Source organism: Prosopis cineraria, unplaced genomic scaffold (assembly GCF_029017545.1).
Source record: "Prosopis cineraria cultivar Desert tree isolate PC_DT_omini unplaced genomic scaffold, ASM2901754v1 PC11, whole genome shotgun sequence".
Classification (NCBI taxonomy): Eukaryota; Viridiplantae; Streptophyta; class Magnoliopsida; order Fabales; family Fabaceae; genus Prosopis; species Prosopis cineraria.
Window position 1 is genome coordinate 25,020,550 of NW_026555342.1, and position 6,632 is coordinate 25,027,181.

The 6,632-nt window shown below is 33.1% G+C and overlaps 1 pseudogene; it reads left to right on the forward strand.

Annotated features, from left to right (window-relative positions):
• The first annotated feature begins 439 nt into the window (after positions 1 to 439).
• On the forward strand, positions 440 to 3,757 carry LOC129285512 (G-type lectin S-receptor-like serine/threonine-protein kinase RKS1; annotated as a pseudogene).
• The last annotated feature ends 2,875 nt before the right edge of the window (positions 3,758 to 6,632 follow it).

A 6,632-nucleotide genomic window follows, 5' to 3' on the forward strand; every position in this document is an offset into this window, starting at 1 on the left:
TTTTAAGGGAAAAAACAGAGAAAAAAGGCGTCAAAACAACGTCGTTTTGGGTTGTTTAGGAGAAAAAAACGCGTTACTTGGGTTATCTTGGGTTAATCTTAGGTTAGACTGGGTCAGCACTTGACCGTTTTAAACAGAAAGCCGGACCAAGAAAGAGGCTGACTTACCAATTTATGGGTTAAACTGGCCGATCCAGTTCGGTTTTACATTCACGGATGTAAATCATCAATTACCACTTGCGCGTACGGCACGGACGACTTTCTCCATTGACCACTACTACTGCAATTGCTGACCATATGTCTTGGACGAGCACAGAGACATCCCAACCATTCCAATTTCCAAAAAGTAGCTCATAATACAACTAATCTCTGCAACCTCACTGCTACTTGATTATCATAATGAAGCTCTTTTCAGCTAAGCACCTTTTCCCATCAATATTCCATTCTTCCTTCTCTTCCTCGTCTATTCCTCTTGTCATTCGCTAAACAGATAATCCACAAACCAGCCCCTCAGAGATACCAACGTGTTGCTCTCTAAGGGAGGAACCTTCGCCCTCAGTTTCTTTAGCTTGGCCGGCAATAACTCCGACAACCGCTACGTTGGAATATGGTATCATAATGTTCCGAAACTAACTGTTGTTTGGGTTGCTAACAGAGGCAATCCTTTGAACGATACTTCTGGAGTTTTCTCTATCAACGCCCATGGAAACCTGGTTCTCAACCATGCCAATGGAAACCTTAAGCCCATTTGGTCTTCCAATGTTTCGCTCTCAGCTCCGATTAATACCTTTGCTGAACTTTTAGATACGGGGAATTTGGTTCTCAGAGAGAGTAGAGGAAGGCGAAAGGTACTATGGCAGAGTTTTGATTATCCTGGTGACACCATGCTTCCGTATGTGAAATTCAGGGTGGATCGAAAAGCCGGTTTGGACCGGTTCCTGACGTCTTGGAAATCCCCGACGACCCAGCATTTGGAAGCGTAACCATGAGGATAGTCCCGACTGGATATCCTCAGGTTTTCATGTATAAAGACGGAGATCCATTCTGGCGGCTCGGGTCATGGACAGGTGAAGCATGGAGCGGTATTTCGGTGATGAAACCCGACCCCCTGTTGTATGTTGTTTTTGTTAACAATGCTGATGAAGTTACCATCATGAATGGTGTCAAGATCCTCAGCGACCCTACGATCTTCATAAGAATTGTGCTGGAAGAAACGGGTCGAATAACCCGAACCATTTGGCAGGCTCAAGAGAATAGATGGCTCATGGTCTGGTATGGTCCTGTAGAGGATTGCGATAGATTTAAAAGGTGTGGATCAGATAGCATCTGTGATCCTTATAATAGTGAAGAGTTTGAATGTCTGTGTTTGCCTGGATTCGAACCCAAGAACCCACAAGAGTGGAATCTGAGAAATGGGTCGAGTGGGTGTGTGAGGAAGAAGAATGTGTCCACGTGCCGAAGTGGAGAAGGGTTTGTGAAGGTACCACGTGTGAAGGTGCCAGATACGTCAAAGGCACGTGTGGATAACAATACGAGCATGAGCTTGAATGGATGCAAAGCGAAGTGCTTGAAGGATTGTTCATGTACAGCATACACAAGTGTTAACAAAATTAGGCAGGCAGGTTGTCTGACATGGCATAGTGACATCGAAGATATTAGGGCATTCAACAGCGCGGGACAAGATTTATATGTTCGTGTGGATGCAGTTGAATTAGGTATATTCTCTTGTTCACTTCTTCTTGTTTTTTTTTTTTTTGTTAGTTCAATTAATCGAAAATAATTAATTAATGGTCTGTTACATATTCTGATTATTTGCAGCTAAATATGGAAAGAAGCCCTACGGTTCTCTTGGCAAGAAGGGGTTGGTGACACTCGTAGTTGTTTCGATTTTCCTATTGATACTTGCGGCAATCGCTCTCTTGTATTGGTTTGTAAAGAAACCGAGACAAGGTAAGATAATAACTTGATTGTATCATATATCTTAAATTAAAGCTCTTATACTCATCTGTTATTATCTTTTCATCCAGCTAAAAGAACACATAGCAACCATGTGCTTGACATGGAAAGCAATTCAGATTTTCTCTTATTCGATCTAACTGACATAGTTGAAGCAACAAATAATTTCTCTGTTGCTAACAAGCTTGGACAAGGTGGTTTTGGATTTGTTTATAAGGTAAGAATTCTTCTGTACCTAGTTTCAAAGTTCATAAATTTGATCAAGGCATATGTTCCTGCTTTATAGAGACATACACAAGGCAAAAGGGATCACAATGACAGTTCTCTAAGTAATGGCTTCTTGCAAGATATTTACATATGTGTATGTTTTTTCTATCATATGGACTATGCATTTTGACTTCAGGGATTACTCAATAATGGAATGGAGATAGCAGTAAAGAGGTTGTCAAAGTATTCTGAACAAGGCAATGAAGACTTCAAAAATGAAGTCGCTATAATTGCAAAGCTCCAACATAGGAATCTTGTAAGGATCTTAGGTTGTTGCATACAAGGAGAAGATAACATGTTGATATATGAATATTTACCAAACAAAAGTTTGGACTCTTTTATTTTTGGTATGTTCTTTTCATTAATTTTCTCATGTAATTTTTTTGTGTTTGGTAAAATAGATAAATTGATCAAGCATTCTTCATTCATATATAATAGTTTAAAATTTTCATTCAGATCAAGCAAAAAAATTACAACTAGATTGGAGGAAACGATTCAACATCATTTGTGGGATTGCAAGAGGGATCTTATATCTTCATCAAGATTCAAGATTAAGAATAATTCATAGAGATTTGAAGGCCAATAATATCTTGTTAGATTCTGCATTGAACCCAAAAATTATTGATTTTGGTATAGCTCGAATATTTGGTGGAGATCAAATTGAAGCAAACACAAACCATGTTGTGGGAACTTAATAAGTACTCAATAATTCAAACTATCACTACTTTCGTCATACTATGTTACATAGAATTATACTTTATTTCAAAATTTTAACCGAAAAAAATTAACTAAGTAATTGTTGAGTTTCAAGGATTTTGGACATCATCAATATCAATATATATATATATATATATACGCAAGGTAAAATTTGACCAATATGTTAGAAATTACAATAAAAGCATTTTGTACTTGTACCTTACATTTTTAAGTATTTTATTAAGTTGAAATCACTGTTGGTAAGTTTCAGTTATGTTTTTTTTTTATTATAATGGCTATATGTCACCTGAGTATGCAATGGAATGATTATTCTCAATAAAATCAAATGTATACAGCTTTGGAGTTTTACTTCTTGAAATTGTTACCAGCAAAAAAAATAATAGTCACTATCACAATATCACTTCTACTTTGGTTAAACATGTACGTATTCATAATGATCAGCCACTTTAATATTAAAATTTCCATTCAATAGTCTAATACTATCTAATGTCTTCAAATAATCAATTCAGATTTGGGACCTATGGAGAGAAAGTAGAGCCATGGAGATTGTTGATCCAACATTAACAAGTGAGACATGCCATGCACATGAAGTTCTAAAATGCATCCAGACTGGACTGTTATGTGTACAAGAGCATGCAACAGATAGGCCAACTATGTCAGAAGTTGTTTCCATGTTGGATAATGACTCATCTCTTCCTACCCCTAAACAGCCAGCTTTTGTTTTCAACAGAACTACTTGTGATCATTCAAATCCATCAGTTGGTCGAGAAGTTAATTCAGTAAATGGAATGAGCACAACTGTGATTGAAGCTCGTTGAAGTCAAGCTCTTAGAACATTAGGCCAGGATGGCATTATTGGTAATCAATTATATTACTTGCAAATTAGATTCCATCTTTTAGCAACAATTTGTTTGGGTACGTATATAACATCTGAAGATTCTTATTTGTGTAGATCAATTGTTTCATTTATCAAAACATATATGGTACTAATTGAATTCTCTTATAGTCATACTTCTTTTGTGAAGTGAATGATTCTGGACTTTCCAACATTTTTGAAAGTTAGTGATGCATATATCTTTTACTATTATTGGACTCAGAAAGCAAAGTTGGGTGTGAAAATTAAACCGGCTAAATTATAATTAGGCCTGGATGGCGGTGATTTGTTTGTGGTCAGCAATATTGGCCCATGGCAATTGGAGCAGGTAAATTTGGCTATACAAATGAATTATAAAAATATTTGATTTTTGTGGCAAAGTATAAATATTTGTGAAGAAAATTAAATTATAAAAATAAATAAAAAATAAATTATGAAGAACGAATGCATGTCAAATTTTTCCGAATTTTAATTTTAATTTTGATTATTTTCTACCGAGTTAAATTTTAATACTTGTAGAAGATATCCATCTATAAATGTAAATTAAAAAAGCAAAGTGATAAGCAATTGAAGTGGCTGGGATTCTTGAAAGAAAGTTGATGTAGACATGAGCGCCATGAAATTGCTAGGAACATGCAGAGTTGCCATCAATCCTTAATTATCCTTTGTTCAATTTTCTTCTATGAAGACTTTGAAGTCTCATTTCTTATTACGTGCGTATTGGTTTTGAAATTAGAGGGAAAATGATAGTTACTGACCGTGGAAATTGGGGTTTTTTTTTCTGACTACCTGAAATTAGAATGAAATTAAAAATGATAATTTACCTTGAATCAATTGAGGCATTAGTACTATACTTTTCTTTACCTTGTTTTAAGGGATGTATTAGGAGATCTAAGTGTAAGTGAATTTAAGATGATGTAAGAAATCTCACATCAAATAAAGTTGAGGTTGATAACATAAAACATAAAATCAATAAAGATTGGTTCAGTTAATAAGGATTTGGCTCATAACACATAAGGTTGGAGGAATAAATCTAGCTATTGACGTGAAAACCTTATTATTGGGTAATATTGAAGTGCTTTTTTGAGCCTAGAAACATGTTTTGACTCTAATAAGTCTTTGAGACCCAACTCACCCATACTTTTTTTTTTAAGAAAAAGAATATAATTTATAATAGTATATTAACTCAAAATTTGGAATACAAGATCAATATAGTAATAATTCCTGGAGTATTCTAGCCGTCTAACCTAGAGGAAAATAGAAATAATCAATGCAAATAAATAAAAATGATAAAAAATGATTAACCAAATATATTAGACAAGTGTCAGGGATTAGGACTCGCCTATCGGGATGATTTACTCTAATTTAGTTAATTATATTCCCTTATTTATAGTGACAATAATTTTCAAAGTAACCTAATGTGACACCCTAAAAAATAAATATGATCGGCACGAGATATATGCACAAGTTTTCATCCTTTAAGCCTTATCAAAGAGACTCTAATCTAATGTTCTAATTCATTTGAAATAAGATTATAATTTGTTTCAATATTCTCATTGAATAAAAGATTTCTAGAGTTTTTATAAAAATTTTGGCAAAATTTACTTTGTAAATAAGACCTCCCAAAGTCTCTATGACAACCATATATAGATCAATTTAGAAATGTGGAGCTATGCTCCTTCATAACAAACAAACAAATAAATTACATATCAGAATTCTATCTAAAATTGACTTGGAGCAATTAATCATAAATTTAAAATATAACACATATTTAAATATTTACATTGAAAGAAAGGTATCTTTAAAAGATTTTCTAATCAATTTAGCAATATACCCTTCTAAGGTCAGCAAGAGATACGTCATCAATTTTGTACTTGAGACCAAACAAATGCTTTTTAGTAAATAACATTCCAATGCTAATAAAATTTTAAAGGGTAAAATGGATAAATGACAATGATTATATAAATTGAAAAGACAATAATTTCATATAAAATAATTTCACAAAATTTGAATTTAAGAGATTCTATATAGTCTTAACTAAAATATAAAACTATTACGTTTATAATATCAAATATCTTTATCACTTGTTCTCAAGAAAATAAATAAATAAAATAGATAAATAAAGTAATATTTATTAAGTTAACCCAATGGAGTATGAAATCACCAAATAATTAAAATCATTTTTCTAGGGACTTGTCAGAACAATTAACAAACGTGGACATACAGTCTATAAGGGTAAATAACAAAACACGACTTATACCACAAAGACAAATATGGACATATAGTCCACAAAGGTAACTAACCAAACATGGTCAAAACCACGAAACAAATACAGGTGTGAGATCCATGAATGACAGACGTGAGAACAGAGCCCACAAAAATCAAACTAGTTAATCATTAACTAAGTTATGCCAAGGCCCAATGGGATTGCCATTAGTAATTAATGTTCTGTATAAAGTCCCTTTTAAAATTCACTTTTAGACATGCGAGACAATCATTACTTTCAAAATATAATTTCTCTTTTCAATATCAAACTCGCATGAAATATATAAAAATAAATATTTCTAAAGATGAAATTTCATAACTAATATCTCATGAACTTTGTCACCATTTTCATAATTGTCTTTCTCCAATAAAGGATTACTAGAATTTTAAAAACAAAACATCTTTCGTCAATCTAAAGAAATGAATGTTGTGACTTCAAGAACTAAAATAACTTAATTAACAAAAGTAATCAATACTAGAAATATATGTATTGATACATGACAATTATTTAAAATCATATTTTGGTAAAATGAAAGTTTGCTAATATATTAATT